Source organism: Musca autumnalis, unplaced genomic scaffold (assembly GCF_047663935.1).
Source record: "Musca autumnalis isolate F117 unplaced genomic scaffold, ASM4766393v1 scaffold_5, whole genome shotgun sequence".
Taxonomy (NCBI): Eukaryota; Metazoa; Arthropoda; class Insecta; order Diptera; family Muscidae; genus Musca; species Musca autumnalis.
The window spans coordinates 139,131,289-139,151,901 of NW_027412088.1; the positions used below are offsets into that span (position 1 = coordinate 139,131,289).

General features: G+C 37.1%; 2 non-coding genes across 2 annotated transcripts; one reads left to right on the forward strand and one right to left on the reverse strand.

Annotated features, from left to right (window-relative positions):
• The first annotated feature begins 1,542 nt into the window (after positions 1-1,542).
• TRNAT-UGU (transfer RNA threonine (anticodon UGU)) lies at positions 1,543-1,614 on the forward strand. The gene has a single exon. It is a non-coding gene; the product is annotated as a tRNA-Thr (tRNA).
• An 11,828-nt stretch (positions 1,615-13,442) lies between these two features.
• On the reverse strand, positions 13,443-13,514 carry TRNAT-UGU (transfer RNA threonine (anticodon UGU)). Its single transcript has one exon. It is a non-coding gene; the product is annotated as a tRNA-Thr (tRNA).
• Positions 13,515-20,613: the final 7,099 nt, after the last annotated feature.

Here is a 20,613-nt window from a genome sequence, read left to right on the forward strand (position 1 = left end):
CGATTGGAACCTGAGCATCCTATTTCCCGTCCACAAGAAAGGAGATAAGACTGTATGCTCCAACTATAGGGGCATAAGTCTTCTCCCTATTGCCTATAAGATAGTGTTAGGGATATTGTGCGAACGACTAAAGCCAATGGTCAACGAAATAATTGGACCATACCAATGTGGCTTTAGACCTGGCAAGTCCACCATTGACCAGATATTTACCCTGCGACAAATCCTAGAGAAGACCCAAGAGACGCAGATCGACACATTTCACCTTTTTGTCGATTATAAAGCAGCATTCGACAGTCCCCTCCGATCAAAGGTATTCCACGCAATGCCTAAATTTGGTATCCCCGCAAAGCTCATCCGGCTTTGTAAGATGACTTTAACTGATACTAGGTCCTCAGTTAAAATTGGAAAGAACCTCTCCGAAGAATTTTGTACCAAAAGAGGTTTCAGACAAGGAGACAGCCTTTCGTGTGACCTATTCAACATTTTGCTGGAAAAGGTAATACGAGATGCAAATGTCAAAAGAAATGGCACAATTTACACCAATAGCCACATGTTACTTGCCTATGCTGATGACATAGACATCATGGGACGATCAGTAAAGGAAGTAACTGATACCTTTAGGAAGGTCGAAGCAGAATCTGCGAAAGTGGGTCTGGCGGTAAACGGCGAAAAGACCAAATTGATGGTGTCGACGCGCAAAGCGTCCATAGAGCTCGGACCAACTGTGGAAGTTGGTACCTACAATTTTGAGGTAGTTAAAGACTTCGTCTACCTCGGCACTGCCATAAACACAACACACAACATCAGTTGTAAAATAAGAAGAAGAATTGTATTGGCCAACAGATGCTACTATGGTCTAAGTAAGCAATTTAAAAACAAAGCCACATCTCGTCAAACAAAAATAACACTATACAAAACGCTGATACTACCCGTGCTAATGTATGGCTCCGAAGCATGGGTACTTGCGCAAGCAGATAAGGCAGTGCTTGGTGTGTTTGAGAGGAAAATTCTTCGAAAGATCTACGGGCCGATTTGCGTCGACGGTGAATATCGACGTCGGATGAACCACGAGCTATATAAGCTATACAAAGACATGCATATATTTAAACGTATCGAGATGCAACGATTGCGTTGGCTAGGCCATATCATGAGAATGAGCGATGATGAACCCCGCTAAAAAGGCGTATGAATACATGCCACATGGCGGTGCACGCAGAATCGGCAGGCCTAAGCTTCGATGGAGCAAACAAGTGGATGAAGAAATGAAAAGGTGCGGTATTCCAAAAAGTCAAGCGAAAAACAGAGAGGAATGGAGATCTTTTCTTAGTTCGGTCTATGGAACAAATGTTCTGTAATGGGCCAACTAAGTAAGTAAGTAAGTTAACTACAAAAATGTACCTAAGATTTCAATAAACAACTTTCTAGAACATATAAAGATAAAACATGACTCAAAAAATCACACACAATGTTATCATGATAAGATTGTAATCAAACCTTTTCAAAATCAATACATAATGATTTTTGATTTGATTGGCTATAAGAGCCTCTTTAGCTCAGTGGCAGAGCACTGGTCTTGTAAACCAGGGGTCGTGAGTTCAATCCTCACAGGAGGCAAATGTGGAACTGTTTTTGTTATAAGTTGTCCTTTGGACAAATAAAAATATTTTCTAACACTTAATTTGGACGACACTGTGGGTCATATACACAGTATACAATTCGGTTATATATATATATATATATATATATATATATATATATATATATATTATTGGCGTCTGTAATATAAAAAGGAAATGAAACATAAATAATGAAATTATTTTACGAGAGAAGTATCATTTTGGCACGTCAGGAATATCCAAGGTTGAGAATGGAACTTAGCCTTTCGAACCCTTAGAATCAGATGGCTCTGTTCTACTTTTATTTTTGTGGAACTTAACTCTTCCTTGCAATTTCCGAGAATTCTTTTCATCTCCAACATCCTTGCCATAGTCACATTGGCAACTTTTTGTCCTGTTATATAACCAGCAGGATATTACTATACCGCCCATGTTCTCGCATTTGTTGTTATATAATTTATGTCCTTTAAACATTGTCTTTTTCCTTGTTTTCCTTTTTTCTTGAACAATCATAGCTGGTAGGATTTAACCAATGTTTGCCTTTCCCACAACATCAGTTATCAGTTGGCACAACGTTGGTGTCATCATCAGTTTCAATTTTTTTTGTGTATTACCCTTTTGTTTTTGGCTTTGACTTTTCGTCTTCTTTCTAACCGAGACAATCAATGATTGGGCAATGATCGATGTTGATCATAAAATGATTATTGTTTATCTCATTTTTCGTTGTCTATTCTTCAGCATATTTGGGCCAGACATTGTCTATTTCAAACTACACGAACAATGCCCTACGCACAGTAGGCCGAGAACACACACACACAAAGTATGACAGTGAACACATAACTCATCAAAAAGATTTCATATGAATTTTGTCTCCAGACAATGTACTGTTAGTTTTTATCATTGTTATCCTTTCGTTTTTTTCTTGGTTTTTGTCCTTCAGGGTTCCCAATAAATTACGCAAAGTGATAAATGTTTCTGGTCCAATAACTATTGACAGACAATTGTCATCTCTCTTCTTGTGTCATATTCCATGGAATTTTTAAGAATTCCATCCAATGAAAAGAAGGGGAAAGAGTTTATCACCAAACAAATTTGTTAAATTGTGGAAAAGTAATTGTCGTAATTTCTAGAGAATTTCAAAAATGAACAATGTGCTTTAAGATTGTCCAGAGAAAGGAAATGCTTCCTCAGTTTTTCCATTTTTCATTTATAAAGCATAAAATCGTTGCACAAAGTCGATAATCATAATGTTTTTTCTTATCTTAGTCTTTGTAAAAATTAGCCTTCTTTAATTCCTCTTTTTCGAGAATAAAAGAGGTTCTGAGGCTAATTTATATTATCCCCTACTAAAATGTCAACCTTCACCTACTTCTATTAAACCATGCTGTTTATATAGATTGCAGTCATAGTATAATAATAATTGTTCCACAAACATCCCAGACGGGACAAGTGAGACTTCTCTCAGTCATACTCAGCAAAAATATACATTACAAAATAACGAGTTATATAGTACTTTTTGGTAGACGTAATTACCTACAAACCAACCAACTACCCCATTATTTTAACAAGAGCATGTTGCACCCTATAAGTACTTATTCCAAAAAAATCGATTCGATATAAAATTGAGGAGGAGTGTTTTGTTTCAACACAAACCAACTAATAGAGCTGATGAAGATATGTGTCGATATTCGAAACAATGGTCTACTCTGTATTTTCCGAAAGGAACTAACCTCTTCCCACTTGGTGTTTTAATAATACTATGCAACATTTTTTGGGTGCCGTCCTCAGTGATGTTGGCGACATTTTCTGAGTATTTCAGCCTTGCAAAACTTCTCTACAAGTGGTGTCTTAGGACAGGCCCCGTTCGGACTCGGCAATAAACAGTAGGTCCCATATCATTGAGCTAATATGAATCGGGGTGCACTCATTGATATGAGAGAAGTCTCCTTTGTCCCATCTGGGATGTTTGTGGAACAATTATATGAAACATTTTTAAGATAAACTTGTACAAACAATTTAAGCTGTTGATTTTTTGAAAGTACAGAACCAAACGACAAAAGCCCTTGTTGGGTTTTGTTGTGTCAGATCCAGCTTGGATTTTATGGCCCCATCTAAACATGTTTAAATATTGACTTTTTAAAGCAATTCTGGGCTATATATCTGAAACCTATGTGAATCTTCATCTTCAACTTTGTATAATGAACTCCAAAAACTACATTTATTGCCTCAAATTTTATAGAATATCGAAAAATTCCATAGTTTGTATACATTTCGCAAAATATGTCCAAAACCCCTAATTTTTTCTTATCGTTTTCTTTTGGAAAAATATTCCCTGGAATGTAATACACAACTCTTCAGAACATGACATTGATGTATAAAATGCCTCCATCATGCTGTTTTCAGTATATTTTTCAAAAACGAATTAATAAATATGTCAATAATGTGGTGAAATCCGAAATACGAGAATAAACCGTTGGTATGAACTGTGTTTGAAATAGGTGTTGTAAAAGATACGATGCAAAATACCGCTGAAACAACGTGAAGTAAGCATTTTAGAGTTTCAGAATGTTCTGCAGAATTGCTGAGAACTTTATTTGGAAGATTTTAGCAAAAGGTTACTTGGTTACTTAATTTTCTATATTTTATCGATTTTGATGCCCTAGACATGGGCGTAGCCAGGAATAGCTAGGGAGGGGCAGTTGCCCCCGCCCCTAGCTCGTCGAGACAATCATTTTGGTATATATATATAAGTATGGGTCTACGACCATTATTCCGATGCGTTACAAACTTTTTGGGCACGATTTCTAGTCGCATATTCATGTATCATGTTCAAAATCCAATCAGGATGAGCACAATGAAGTGTGGAGATCGCTGTTTTTGACGGCAGCGTATCTTTAACCTAACCTAACATACCCAAGAACGAATTTTGCGGGTATTTTCGGAACAAAGAATACCTATATTTTGCAATTGTGTAAGTAGTGTGGAGTATACTGAGGCTATCTTCTGTGATTCCAGTTGTCGTACACTCTCAAAGAGAAAGTAAGTTAATAATGGGTAAAATAAAAAGATTTGCTTTGTATTTTTTTAGAAATAACTTATTATTTTTTATCTACTGGAAATGCAGATGGAGCATAGCATTTCTTTCTAAATGATTTACTGCTGCTCAGGTTTTTTACCAATATGTTATTCCCAGACTCGGGGAATGACTTTGTTAAAAAATATATTTATATAATATATTTATATAAATATATACAGTGAGCGTCAAAATAAACTTTACACTTCTCAACATTTTTTTGATTGCATTATTACACCGACATAGAGATATTATACGTGTAACATATAAATGTAACTTTTTTAAGTATTTAGTGGTGAATTAAAATCCAGAAAATATTAGGCCCTTCCGAAAGCTCCGAAAGTTTTAGGCCACTCTTTGGGTATGCTTTAGTTTTTTATACCCTCCACCATAGTATAGAGGGTATATAACACTGTGCAACACCAAAATTATTAACCATATTCTGACACCACAATTTGATAGAACGCCAAAAATGAGTAGACACGTGTCTCGTGGTTTTTCCCTATCTCATCAACTTTCGCGGTTATAGGCCTTCAAAGGTTTGAGGCTTTGATGTAAAAAGGGTCATTTAGTCAGGACTATATCTTCCAAACCGTTAGGAAATTTGAATTTATCTCAGAGGCAAAGTTGTAGCTCTTGTCTTAAAGAACACAAAGTGTCAACACATATAACCCATTAAACTTCATCTGCAAGGTCAAAATTGACCATGTCAAATGTCTTTTAATATTTTTCTCAAATTTTGTTATACAGCTTTCAAACCGATCAAATTTGAAGCAAACAACCAAATACAAAAATGTACCTCAGATTACAATAATCTTTCTAGAATATACGAACTCGGTAGAAATGAATCTTAATGCTCAAAATAGCAAAACAACAACTACATTTTTGTAGTTGGTTGTTTGCTTCAAATTTGATCGGTTTGAAAGCTGTATAACAAAATTTGAGAAAAATTTTAAAAGAAATTTGACCATGGTCAATTTTGACTTTTAAAGAGCTACAACTTTGCCTCCTTCAAATTTCCTAACGGTTTGGAAGATATAGTCCTGACTAAATTACCTTTTTTACATCAAAGCATCAAACCTTTGGAGGCCTATAACCGCGAAAGTTGATGAGATAGGGAAAAACGACGAGACACGTGTCTTCTCATTTTTGTGTTCTATCAAACTGTGGTGTCAGAATATGGTTAATAAAACATGACTCAAAAAATTACACACAGTGTAATGTTTGTCTTCCGTTTGTAACGCATTGAAATAGACATGTATGTTATTGATTAGGTTAAAATTTGGAGTCGATATATGCATTTCCGTTCGACAGTCTATCACTCGAACTTCCAAATAAATTCAGATAGGACGCTAAAATTTTGCACAGATGCGTTTTTTGTTTGCCGACAGGTCAAATTCGGAAATGGGCTACCTCGGTCCAGGTTTTGGAATGGCCCCGACATAACTGTACATTTCAGGTATTTTGGAGTTGTTAGCTAAATTTTCACACGGTAACGGTAAGTATTTCGAGTTTTAAATTTGGAGTCGGTTTAGCAATGTCCGTCCGTCTGTTTGTTTGGCTAGCTGGTGCGCACGATAACTCTCGAACGGATGAACCGATTTGGTCCAAGATTTGGCCTTCGTAATATTTTGTCCTAACTTAGTTTAAGTTCGAAGATGGGCCATATCGGTCCACTCCTTCAGGTACCTCCCCCACAAAAGTTCGAAAATGTTCGGAAAAATTGTGCGAACGATAACTCTTAAAAGTAGTAACCGATCTGATCCATACCTTACACATCGTGAAATTTCTATCAGACATAAATGAGGTTCCAATATGTACTCAATCGGTCCACTCCTTCGGGTACCTCCCAAACAAAATTTCGGAAAAGTTTAGTTTATGACCTGCTCTCGAATAGTACTGATTTTTTTTTGCAACATGTTGCATTCTAGGTCCCTATTACGATGGTATAAGTTTTATAAGTGGCAAGTCGACACTTCTTGAGAAAATAACCCGTAAAATACTCCTACGGCCAGAAAGTGTACTGGCTGGTCCAAACTTTGGATGTCGAAATATTGTGTCCAAACTTAGTTTATGTTAAAAAGTGGGACCTAACAGTCCACTACTTGGGGTACCACCACACAAATGTTCAGCATTTTTAATTAACTCTCTTTCGAGTCGAGCTGTTTAGACCTAAGAGATACATTGAAAAATTAGAAGTATACCGAAGTCCCACGCATGCAACCATTATGCTACGTTTCACGGGTGGTTAGGCCGATCTTCAGGCATATTAGGATGTTGTTTTTGTGGCAGACGAAGGCAAATCTTGGTAACTAGTATATATATACGCAATTCATTAGGTAAATACTATGGTAAGTTTGTTATTCATACGTCATTAGTACTTGTTCTTCTATATCAGAAGATTTTCATCATCAATTATTGTCATCGGAGTCTCTGACAAGTTGATGGTGGGACAGAACGCTAAGTCGCCGGCAACCTCGACACTCATTTGTCGGGACCCAGGTTCGAATCCTAGCCCGGCTCATGCTAAAATTATTTTTTGTTTTTCCTTATTAAGGCGAAGGTCATTTATAGTGATATTTAATTAATTCGTTTTGGAGTGATATTTGAATTAATTATCTTTCGAGTTGAGCTGTTATGGCCAAAAACTATTATATTTCAATGAAGAATATTTCATGGTGGAGGGTATTAAAAGTTAGGCCCTTCGGAACATAAAGCTTTTTAACTTTTATTTTTAATTTAGTCATTGCAATAATTAAGAGACCAAAATGGTACGGGAGTTTGCTTGCTAAGTATACCTTTATTTCAATTGGATTATAAACTCCAATTAACTTTGATATTTAATCACAATGAACAAAATAATCCTTCAAATGGCACTTCATATGTCCCGTTAATTTGATGATGTTAACAAGTTAAACAATGTTAACATGTTTTTTAATCAACAAAACATTTCGTGTTTTTCATCAAACAATTTCCAAAAAACACACACACACATACACATTATTATACGAGTATATAACCCACATATGAGCATGATATAAAACGTTAGGGGGAAAACATTTAGCTCATCATTGTCCGTCCAAGTTAACAACAAGGATGGATACTTTGTGAAATGTGTAAATTTAAGATAATTGACAAATAAAAAAATTTCAACAATTTTTATGATGTCCTTACAAATGAAAAGCTTTGAGAGCAAAAAACCAACAACATGGCAACAAAACATTCCCCTTCTTAAAGTGGAAACAGAAAGACATATTATTTTCCGGGATGTTGTAACTATAGGACAACAACAACTAGTTGTTGTATGTACTACTTCCAACGTTAACATTTCCTTTAAACCCCATCCAGACAAACCACCTTTTGGCTCTTCTCTCCTACACGCCCCAACACATTCTAATCAAAAAATACCTTTTTTTCCTTTTTGGTGAATGAACAACAAAAAAATCAGATGGAAAGAAAAGAATTCCGACTCCACTAACAACCAATCAAATTGATGTGTTACCATTGTCCGTCCATATCATATGAAGAGCTGCTACTCCCACTGCCACGAATTGCAAAGTAAATTGAAAAGAAAGCCAAATGAAATGAAACTTATCAAAATTTTGCACTTGTTTTGATCATCCTGTTTAAAGTGGACAACAGCAACAACCTAATGATGACACACTCAAAAGAGTCCCACACACACAAACACCCAAAAATACATTGTAAGACAAGACGTAAGATAATGCTGAAATATCCACTTCACGATTTCATTTCAATTATCCTTAAGCATCCTTTTCAAGGATATTTTCTTAAAAAAAGAAAGCGTTGACAGAAAATAGGACACATGTTTGCTTGTACTAATGTTGCTAGGATACCCTTTTTGTTAACTTTGATAGGCTTGATGTTTGATACTTTGTTAGGTTTTAAAATCATTATAGAAACGTGAGCTTGGCTGTTGTGAAGTAATACAAAAATAAGGCCAATGATGGTGAAGAAGAGTATGAAAGCAGATGATGGACATTTTCTTAAAGGTTTTTGTATTTTTATTAAAGAGCTGAAAAGAAACTTCGAGTCAATACGAAATTTCGCCATTATGACTGATTTTTGGAGCTCCACCATCTCTCTTCTGGGCAATGAAAGAAGATAACTCTAGTGCCAAATTTGGCTCCTGGTAATATTCAGCTATATAGATATGCTTAAATAGATTACTGAACCAATATAAAAGTCTACTAAATAATCTTTTTTGGACTCAAAATAGTATTAGAAATTCAAACAAGAATCCGCGATAGAAAGTTACAAGAAGTGAACCTGACATTTGCCAACATTGCAACTTACTTACTTACTTAGCTGGCCTTTTACAGAACATTTGTTCCATAAGCCGAACTAAGAAAAAATCTGCAATCATCTCTGTTTGCTGCTGTATTTTCCCAATCTGGGATATGTAGCTTTGTGATATTTCGTTTCACTTGTTCGCTCCAACGAAGCTTTGGCCTTCCAGATCTGCGAGAACCTCCATGCGGCCCGTATTTATACGCCTTTTTAGCGGGTTCATCATCACTCATTCTTATAACATGGCCTAGCCATCGCAATCGTTGTATCTCGATTCGTTCAACTATATTGATGTCATTGTATAGTTGATACAGCTCGATGTTCATACGACGCCGATATTCGCCGTCAACACAGATTGGCCCGTAGATCTTTCGAAGAATTTTTCTCTCAAACACACAAAGCACTGCCTTATCTGCTTGAGCAAGTACCCATGCTTCGGAACCATACATTAGCACGGGTAGTATCAGTGTTTTGTACAGTGTTATTTTTGTTTGACGAGAGGTGGCTTTATTCCTAAACTGCTTACTCAGCCCAAAGTAGCATCTGTTAGCTAACACTATTCTTCTTCGTATTTCACAACTGATGTTATTTGTTGTGTTTATGGCGGTGCCGAGGTAGACGAAGTCCTTTACTACCTCAAAATTATAGGTACCAGCATTCACAGATGGTGCTGTGTTTATGGACATATTACGCGTCGATACCATCAACTTGGTTTTTACGCCGTTTACTGCCAGACCAACTTTAGCAGATTCTCTTTCGACTTTTGCAAAGGTGTCAGTTACTTCCTTTACCGATCGACCCATGATGTCAATGTCGTCGGCATAAGCCAGTAACATGTGGCTGTTCGTGTATATCGTTCCATTTCTTTTGACCTTCGCGTCTCGTATGACCTTTTCCAGCAGGATGTTGAATAGATCACACGACAGGCCGTCTCCTTGTCTGAAACCTCTTTTGGTAGTAAACTCTTCGGAGAGGTTCTTTCCAATTTTAACTGAGGATCTCGTCTCAGTTAATGTCATTCTACAAAGTCGAATGAGCTTTGCAGGAATACCAAAATCAGACATGGCTTGGAACACCTTTGAACGTATAGGGCTGTCGAATGCTGCTTTATAATCGACGAAAAGATGGAAGGTGTCGATCTGCATTTCTTGGGTCTTTTCCAGGATTTGTCTCAAGGTAAATATCTGGTCAATGGTGGATTTGCCAGGTCTAAAGCCGCACTGATAGGGTCCAATAATTTCATTGACCATAGGCTTTAGTCTCTCACACAATATGCCAGATACTCTCTTATAGGCAATAGGGAGCAGACTTATGCCCCTATAATTGGAGTACACAGTCTTATCACCCTTCTTGTGGACTGGACATAGGATGCTCACGTTCCAATCGTCGGGTACGCGTTCTTCCTGCCAGATGGTGCTAACTAGCTGATGCATACACCTTATCAGCGTGTCGCCTCCGGTTTTGAACAGCTCGGCTGGTAGGCCATCTGCTCCTGCCGCCTTATTATTCTTCAGCCGGTTTATTGCTGTCCTTACCTCATCTTGGCTGGGCGGTATACATTCAATACCATCATCTGGGATTGGATCTGTGGTATCTTCGCCGTCTTCACTGCTATCGGATACCAACAGTTTGGAAAAATGTTCTTTCCATATCCTGAGCACATTATCTGTATCAGTTACCAAATTACCTTGTTGATCTCTACAGGAGGATATTCCTGTACCAAAGCCATCAGAATTTTCGGACTTCGTTCTGTCTCCTGTACATCTCCATTTGTTCGCACTCCCTCTTTTCCATTTCTCTCTTTTCCTGCGGAAAAGACGTTTCTCCTCTCTCCTTTTCTCCCGATACCTCTCTCGTGCGCTACGCGTTGCTACTGATTGTAAAGTAGCCCTATATGCCGCATTTTTTCTTCGGTAGCAGCACGGCACTCCTGGTCATACCACGGATTCTTTGGTGGAGGTCTCTGGTAACCAAGTACTGATTTTGCGGCTGTTTGCATGGAGTGGGCAATATTTTGCCATTGTGCTGATATGTTATCGGGACGAGAAGCGCTATCATTAAGCAATTGGGTCAGTTGAGTGGAATATGCTGTGGCTATCTGTTGTGTTTGCAGCTTGGCGATGTCCAACTTTCGTGTTGTGTCTGTCCGTGCTTTATTTGCAACGTTTAGACGGGTACGTACCTTTGCTGCAACGAGGTAATGGTCCGAATCTATGTTTGCTCCTCGGAACGATCGTACATCCAACACGCTCGATGAATGTCTTCCATCTATCACAACGTGATCAATTTGATTTATTGTTCTTTGGTCTGGAGACAGCCAAGTGCCCTTATGAATATCGAGATGCTTAAATCTGGTACTGCTAACTACCATGTTTTTTGCCGCTGCGAAGTCTATCAGCCTCATTCCATTGTCTGATGTTTCACTATGTAGACTGAATTTCCCAACTGTTTGTCCAAAGATATTCTCCTTTCCAATTTTGGCATTAAAATCGCCTAGAACAATTTTAATGTCATGGGCAGGACAACGGTCATATGTTTCTTCTAAGCTCTCGTAGAATATATCTTTGGTCTGTTCGTCCTTGTCTTCGGTTGGGGCATGAACGCAGATAAAGCTGATGTTGAAGAATTTTGCTTTAAATCGAATTGTAGCAAGTCTTTCATTCACTGGGGTGAAGCTGGAGACCAGATGTTTTAACCTTCGACCAACTACAAAACCGCAACCAAACTCATGCTTTGTGTCATGCCCTTTGCCCCTTGCCCTTTTTTAAATTGAATTTTTTGGGCTAAACTATTTAAATATTATATAATAAATTTTGTTCGATATTTTGCTAGTGGCCAATCCACAGCATAAATTTATATGATATCAGAAGGTAGCGCAAAGCCACATGTTTATTTATATAAGATAAGACTAGCAATAAGTCATTTTGTATAGGTTTAAGATTTTCTCAATAAATAATGGCTCTAGCCAAAAATGGTAAAAATGGTAAAATGCTTTGTGTCATGGCAGCTATAATACAGTGCGTCACCTTTAGGTGTTGTTGTGACATCTTTCCCAGTCCATCGTATTTCCTGTATGGCAGTAATATCGGCTTTGTACTTTCCAAGTACGTCTGCCAATGCGAAGACTGCACCTTCTCTATAAAGAGTGCGAACATTCCAGGTGCAGATTCGCAGATCATGGTCCTTAAAACGTTTGCGGGGTTCGTCAACTTTAGAGGGGTTTGTTTTTCTTTTCTTTCGTTTTTTCATAGTAGGCTGTTTTTTTCTAGGGGAGGGTTACTAACCCGACGCCCAAACCCAAGTTTTTTAACGTTCTTATGGGTGAACGCGCGGCACATGTTAGCTCACTACCTTTAACGGGTGTTAAAGGCAGTTCCCCAGGTGACACCACGGGGAGGTCAGTGTCCACTTGAGATGAAAGTGGGACCAAGATAAATCCTGGGCCTTGCCATGTTAAAACCGGTCAGGACCGTTCCTTGGTATCTTCCATCCCCTACGTCACCCAACATTGCAACTACCATTTTAAATATTTTTAATATCCTTTCATTTTCTAACTGCACGTTCCAGGAAATTCCTAATCATTATAACCACAAAAAGGATATCAAACACTTGCTGCCGCTTAAAATTGCCGCTGCATTGCAACTGCAAAAAAAGGAATAGGACGATTAGTTAAAGACACGTAACTCCCATCGAATTATTTGCGGTTCTGTGTGTTTTTTTTTTTCTTGTGTCCAGCTCATTTATCTCCGTAGCATCTTTAGCAGCTCAAACATCTTTGCCGCATTAATTACACGTTATCAAATGTGTGGCATGCGTGATAATCCTTCTGGCTGCACAGGAATGGCATTACAACCTGCTGCCGTTTTTTGGTTCTCTTCTTGTCTTAAAAAGCAAGGAAAACGTGTGTTTTCTTTTCCAATAAAAAGGATAATGATGCACTTGAAAAATGTGCTGAATATGAATGTGTGTCAGTAGGTGAATAAATGTTTACCTCACTTGTTGGTTTGTTATTTGTTCGATAGGAGGAAAATGTTAGAAAAAAACAAAAACAAAATTTGCAGTTAATGCGTTTCTAATTTAATTATAGGTTATGCTTAAAGCAGATTAAAAACATGAAACATCTTTTGTCTTCAAGGTATGAGGATAAAAAGGATTCGATTATTATTATTTTTTTCCTATTTTCAAATGACGTTGCAATGGAGGCGTTTTACAGGCTTAAGCAATATCTCTTGAAAAGGTGAATTTTCGGTTTAGAGTAATAATGTCCTTTTAGTAGAATATAATTTTCAAAATGATTCTGTAGTTGTTGATAGTCGTCAGAGCTGTAAAAATTCTAGAAACCCCTCACAAGAGAATATTAAAAGGTTTCTTTCCCATTATTTTAATTATTTCTTTGGATCCAAAGGATAATTGTACACATCAAATGTACATCCAAAGAGGCTTGCCTCCTGTGAGGATTGAACTCACGACCCCTGGTTTACAAGACCAGTGCTCTACCACTGAGCTAAAGAGGCTCCCAAATGTAAGTTAAAAATCGATATTCGCAAAATAATTGTAACCAATTGTGATCATTACATCTTTTGAAGATGTTATCAGTGTCTTTCAGATCTCTTATCGACTTCAAAATGTTTAGATAATTTTCGAAAATAATTTGTTATCAATTTGATCTATTAACTGCTACAATTTTATACCATCCACGAAAATTCATTAGTACGGTTACTATTGATGCCAAAAGTTTTTGTAGCGAGGAATTCGCAAAAAGGAATAAAATAAAAATATTATTGGCACAATTCAAATAAACAAATTGTAGAAGTATAAACTTGGTTTAAATGAAATATTTTTTAACTATTTTTAAAAAATATATATATTTTGACAGCAAGAAAAGACATCAGCTGGGATTTCACCTGCCCTCCACCATACTATGGAGGGTATATTAAGTTTGTAACCCCTCGAAATAATCATTTTAGATCACACAAAGTATATTTAGGGGTTTTCTGGGTAAAATCGGACACTTTTACAAAAAGTGGTTTTTGATTTCATTTATTTTTTTTGTGGTGATGCTGCTCATCCGCAAAACATTTCAGTATATTGTCAGATTTTTTTCTTTTATTGACTAAAGGTTCCAGAGATATAGCGCCTTAAAAAAGTCGAATTCTGTAAAAGCTATTTGCAAAGAAATACTCATAAATTCTTAAAATTGCACTATAGGTCAAAAGGGCAATTTTATTGGCCAAAAGTCTTAAAGTTAAAACAAGTATTTGGTTTAAGTTAATATAGCGTTTTTAGATTCAGGGAGAAAAATGGAACAACGTGGGCCAAAAAATTAACCCTTTATGGACCAAATACACAACTGGTACCTTAACCCTTTGGTGAAAAAAACTGGAAGGTCTCTTATTTGTCTACAGAATTGAAGGCATCGACGTCCCATAAGTTCAGAAGCTTTTTTGTTGTGTTTCGTTTTAGTTTTAATGTGAATATGCCTTAAAATTATTACCTTGAAAATCCCACATTATGATGTGACATATTTTGACTATAACTGTATATATTTATAAAAGATTTGTAAATAATTTGACTTTAGAACACAGCAGAATGCTGTAGACTCCAATTTGGCTAGCAATATTTGGTAAGAGGTTTAACCCTGACTTCAAAAAAATCAATATTATGGAAATGTGGTAACCTAAAAAAAGTTGTATAATTCTTGTCGAGCAAATTTACGCAAAATCACATAAAATTTTCTGCATTCGGCACGAGGTAATGAACCAATTTCAATTTTCACTTTCATTGCCGAACGTTGCCGAGACTTTAAAAGCGTACATAACCTCAAAATGTTCTACTTTCTTCGAAAACTCGAAGTTAACACCCATTTAATAACTATTTATACACATAAATGATGATAGGAGGGCATTTTTGATAAATAGATATCGAATACTTTCTAATCAAATCGTTACTTATGCTAATATTGTGATTTTGTTTCACCCTGATCGTATACAAGTAAACATATTTCGTTAACAAGTTTTTTAAGATATTTGGATAATATATATTTGGCAGCCTGCCATGTAACGGTATAATTTCTCATACAAAAACAAAATTTATTTTTATTATATTTGGAGTGTTTCTTAAAAGAAAGTAACACAAAATAAGTGAAAATACAAAGTGCGAAATCTGACTTTTGGCCAGTAAAATGGGCTGTTTGACCTATTGTGAATTGGTCCAAATACAAAAAAGCCTTTTTTGTATTTTTTTATTTTTATCAACAATCTAATAAAAGATAGAAACAAATTTACACAGTGGGAAGCAATTTTCCAGATTTAATATCATATATGCAATAGTAGGGAAGACGATGATACCACAGATCCAATCCCAGAAGATGGTATAGAATGTATACCACACGGCCAAGATGAGATAAAAACATCAATCAACCGGCTGAAGTATAATAAAGCAGCAGGAGCCGAGCTGGTTTAAAATCAGAGGCGACGCGCTTATAAGGTGTATGCATCAGCTAGTTAGCACCATCTGGCAGGAAGTACGCGTACCCGACGATTGCAAACTGAGTATCCTGTTTCCCGTCCACAAGAAAGGAGATGAGACTGTATGCTCGAACTATAGGGGCATAAGTCTTCTCCCTATTGCCTATAAGATAGTGTCGGGGATATTGTGCGAACGACTAAAGGCAATGGTCAACGAAATAATAGGACCATACCAATGTGGCTTTAGACCTGGCAAGTCCACCATTGACCAGATATTTACCCTGCTGCAAATCCTTGAGAAGACCCAAGAGATGCAGATCGACACATATCACATTTTTGTCGATAATAAAGCAGTCTTCGACAGCCCGCTACGTTCAAAGGTATTCCAAGCCATGTTTGAATTTGGTATCCCCGCAAAGCTCATTCGGCTTTGTAAAATGACTCTAACTGCCACTAGGTAGGTCATCAGTAGACTGCGGAATTTTATGCAACCCCTATTTTTGGCTTCTGATTACATTGCAATCGAAACATATGACATATGCAAAATGCATAAATTTTTGCATATGCAAAATTTATGCATTTTACATATTTTCTTATGCAATAAATATTTCAATAACACTGTGCAGCAGCATTTTTGGGGGGTGGAAAATTTCTTTTGGAGATGAAAGCCCTCGATGAGTATACTAAGAACCCAAAAGGAAATTTTCGCCATAGGTCAAGTTTCTGAGATATCGCGCGATGAAGTTTTTGATTTTTTCCCTATAATACTTGGGAAAATAGCTCCATATCTCTGTTTGGCGTTATTGTAGCTTCGTTTTGAGGTGACATGTCTTCAGTCAAATCGATTGGCGAATCTTTTTGTAGAACAAATCATTCTTCTAACTCAGTGCCTTTCATGTCCTTTTCGTCCTTTATTTCTTGAACCGTAGTGAAAGTACCACAAGATGAGATTTTTCAGCATCCAAATATTCTACAAAAATGTTGCTCAGAAGATTTTAGGCACGGTTCTCTTTGACAACTAATTGATTTTGTCCCGTTTTCATTGTCATTTTTGACATTTATTCGGACTTGGTTCAGAATTAAACTATGATTTGTTTTTCTGTATATTCGTTATTGGTTATGTATAGGTATGTAGACATTACAATTGGTTATTCGTTACGTAGACATCTGGGGTGCTTCTGAAATATTTACAACAAATAGACCTTGCAATGATGAACACGTTAATAACAAATTTTCTTGGAGGACAGATCCGGTTATCTCAGTTTTTGAACCGGATTAAAACCGATTTTTGAACTGGTTTTAAGTAACCGATTAAAGTTATATGTATACCATTAAAAAGCTTATAGAGTTGTCAATCATATTAAATTAATTCGCTTATGAAAACTTTGCTAGTTGCAGTTCTAGAACAAAAAAACCGTATTCTAAACCCGTTTTTAAGGAATAATATCAGTACGCGCAAATATGAATATCAAAGTCTGGGGGGTGAACAATTCTTTTTGGCGATGAATGTTGATGAAGATAATATGATGAACCCGGAAGGACAGTTTTGCCATAGGTCAAACTTCTGAGTTATGGCGAAATGAATTCTTTCTTGACCAAAAACTTAACGAAAATTGATCATACCATAACTCAGAAGTTTGACCTATGGCAAAACTGTCCTTCCGGGTTCATCATATTATCTTCATCAACATTCATCGTCAAAAAGAATTGTTCACCCCCCAGCCTTTGATATCCATATTTGCGCGTACTGATATTATTCCTTAAAAACGGGTTTAGAATACGGTTTTTTTGTTCTAGAACTGCAACTAGCAAAGTTTTCATAAGCGAGTTAATTTAATATGATTGACAACTCTATAAGCTTTTTAATGGTATACATATAACTTTAATCGGTTACTTAAAACCAGTTCAAAAATCGGTTTTAATCCGGTTCAAAAACTGAGATAACCGGATCTGTCCTCCAAGAAAATTTGTTATTAACGTGTTCATCATTGCAAGGTCTATTTGTTGTAAATATTTCAGAAGCACCCCAGATGTCTACATAACGAATAACCAATTGTAATGTCTACATACCTATACATAACCAATAACGAATATACAGAAAAACAAATCATAGTTTAATTCTGAACCAAGTCCGAATAAATGTCAAAAATGACAATGAAAACGGGACAAAATCAATTAGTTGTCAAAGAGAACCGTGCCTAAAATCTTCTGAGCAACATTTTTGTAGAATATTTGGATGCTGAAAAATCTCATCTTGTGGTACTTTCACTACGGTTCAAGAAATAAAGGACGAAAAGGACATGAAAGGCAGTGAGTTAGAAGAATGATTTGTTCTACAAAAAGATTCGCCAATCGATTTGACTGAAGACATGTCACCTCAAAACGAAGCTACAATAACGCCAAACAGAGATATGGAGCTATTTTCCCAAGTATTATAGGGAAAAAATCAAAAACTTCATCGCGCGATATCTCAGAAACTTGACCTATGGCGAAAATTTCCTTTTGGGTTCTTAATATACTTATCAAGGGCTTTCATCTCCAAAAGAAATTTTTTACCCCCCAGACTTTGAGTTCCATTTTGTGTCACAGTGTAATAGGTACAAAAATATTTTTGTGTGTACAATTTTTCTGTTTAAAATTCTCTTCAGACAAGTCAATAAAATAGAGAAATGTATAACCACAGACACAACCTTCAAAATACCGAAAATCGGGAGGTGTCGCTTTATGGGGGCTATATGAAGGCCTGAACCTAAACCGACAACTTTTAGGTGGAACGTTTTTTACAACCCAGGCATACTTAATACCAAATTTCAGGCATTTTGAGGTCACAACCTTCAAAATACCGAAAATCGGGAGGTACCGTTCTATGTGGTCTATATGGTCTATAAGACGTGGACCTATACCGACAAATTTCAGGTGGAAAGTTTTATACCCACATCGAAGACAAAATGCCACATTTCAATCATATCGGTGGGATATTGAGGCCCCAATCTTCAAAATACCGAAAATCGGGAGGTACCATTCTATGGGGGCTATATGAAGACGTGGACCTATTTCGATAAATGTCAGGTGGACAGTTTTATACCCCCAACGAAGACTTAATACAAAATTTCAGCCATTTCGGAGGGATTTTGAGGTCACAACCTTCAAAATACCGAAAATCGGGAAGTACCGTTCTATGGGGGCTATATGAAGACGTGGACCTATACCGATAAATTTCAGGTGGGAAGTTTTATACCCCCAACGAAGACTTAATACCAAATTTCAGCCATTTCGGAGGGATGTTGAGGTCACAACCTTCAAAATACCGAAAATCGGGAAGTACCGTTCTATGGGGTCTATATGATGACGTGGACCAATACCGACAAATTTTAGGTGGTAAGTTTTATACCCACATCGAACCAACGAAGACTTAATACCAAATTTCAGCCATTTCGGAGGGATTTTGAGGTCACAACCTTCAAAATACCGAAAATCGGGAAGTACCGTTCTATGGGGTCTATATGATGACGTGGACCAATATCGACAAATTTTAGGTGGAAAGTTTTATACCCACATCGAAGACAAAACTCCACATTTCAGTCACTTCGGCGGGATATTGAGGCCATAATCTTCAAAATACCGAAAATCTGGAGGTATCATTCCATGGGGGATATATGAAGACGTGGACCTATACCGATAAATTTCAGGTGGAATGATTTATACCCCCAAGGAAGACTTAATACCAAATTTCAGCCATTTCGGAGGAATATTGAGGCCACAACCTTCAAAATACAAGATATCCGGAGGGACCGTTCTATGGGGGCTATATGAAGACGTGAACCTATACCGAGAAATTTCAGGTGGGATGTTTTATACCCCCAACGAAAACTAAATACCAAATTTCAGTCATTTCGGTGGGATATTGAGGCCACAACCTTAAAAATACCGAATATCGGGAGGTCCTATTCTATGGGGGCTATATGAAGTCGTGGACCTATTCGGACAGACTTCAGTTGTAAAGTTGCATACCCCTAACGAAGACTTAATACCAAATTTCAGCCATTTCGGTGGGATATTTAGACCAAAAATCCTTGAATATATTTTTGCATATGCTCATTTTATGCAGATATGTACAAATATATCAAAAAATGCACGATATGCAGAATATGCAAAAATTTCTGGGCCTAATTCGTTTTATTTTGTAATAAAACGAGTTTCTGTCTAATCAGATTTTCTCTACGACTATCCTAACCATATATGCATTTGCATAGGATTCCGCTGTCTAGTCATCAGTTAAACTTGGAAAGAACCTCTCCGAACAGTTCAGTACCAAAAGAGGTTTCGGACAAGGAGACAGGCTTTCGTGTGACCTATTCGACATTTTGCTGGAAAAGGTAATACGAGATGCAAATGTCAAAAGAAATGACACAATTTACACCAATAGTCACATGTTACTTGCTTATGATGATGACATAGACATCATAGGACGATCAGTAAAGGAAGTAACTGATACCTTTAAGGAGGTCGAAGGAGAATCTGCGAAAGTGGGTCTGGCGGTAAACGGCGAAAAGACCAAATTGATGGTGTCGACGCGCAAAGCGTCCATAGAGCTCAGACCAACTGTGGAAGTTGGTACCTATAATTTTGAGGTAGTTAAAGACTTCGTCTACCTCGGCACTGCCATGAACACAACAAACAACATCAGTTGTGAAATAAGAAGAAGAATTGTATTGGCCAACAAATGCTACTATGGTCTAAGTAAGCAATTTAAAAACAAAGCCACATCTCGTCAAACAAAAATAACACTATACAAAACGCTGATACTGCGGGCTGATTTGCGTTGACGTTGAATATCGACGTCGTGTGAACCACGAGCTATACCAGCTATACAAAGACATGAATATAGTTAAACGTATCGAGATGCAACGATTGCGTTGGCTAGGCCACATCATAAGAATGAACGATGGTGAACCCGCTAAAAAGGCGTATGAATACATGCCACATGACGGTGCACGCAGAATCGGGAGGCCTAAGCTTCGATGGAGCATACAAGTGGGTGAAGAAATGAAAAGGCGCGGTATTCCAAAAAGCGAAGCGAAAAACTGATAGAATTGGAGATCTTTTCTTAGTTCGGTCTATGGAACAAATGTTCTGTAATGGGCAG